The sequence below is a fragment of the Wasmannia auropunctata genome, unplaced genomic scaffold (assembly GCF_000956235.1).
Source record: "Wasmannia auropunctata unplaced genomic scaffold, wasmannia.A_1.0 LD336116.1, whole genome shotgun sequence".
Lineage (NCBI taxonomy): Eukaryota > Metazoa > Arthropoda > Insecta > Hymenoptera > Formicidae > Wasmannia > Wasmannia auropunctata.
The window spans coordinates 4,747,733-4,748,134 of record NW_012026774.1 but is presented as its reverse complement, the minus strand read 5'-3'; the positions used below and the strand labels follow the sequence as shown (position 1 = coordinate 4,748,134).

At 45.3% G+C, this 402-nt stretch overlaps 1 protein-coding gene across 1 annotated transcript in view; it reads right to left on the bottom strand.

Annotated features, from left to right (window-relative positions):
* The window catches only part of LOC105448679, a 4,261-nt gene that overhangs the window by 725 nt on the left and 3,134 nt on the right, over window positions 1-402 (bottom strand). The window lies entirely within an intron of this gene.

Here is a 402-nt window from a genome sequence, read left to right as displayed (position 1 = left end):
TCGTAAAGCAGCAGCTGATCGAGGAACTGCACGCTCCCGCGAGAAGAAATTTTCCACCAAGACGCGTCATAGTTTGCGGATACGATGACCTGTGGCAGGCGGATGTGGTCGAGATGCGTCCTTATACGCGATTCAACAGAGGTTACCACTACATTCTCACCGTTATTGATGTGCTGAGTAAGCATGCATGGGCCGTATCTCTCAAGGCCAAGAGCGGAAGTGATGTGACTAAAGCGATTGCAGAAATAATTCGACACGATGGGAGATGCCCGAAAAATTTACAAACTGATAGGGGAAAGGAATTTTATAACGCCAACGTGCAGAATCTCTTAAAGAAACATAACATCAATCATTATTCTACATATTCAGTAATGAAGACATCAGTCGTCGAGCGGTTCAATC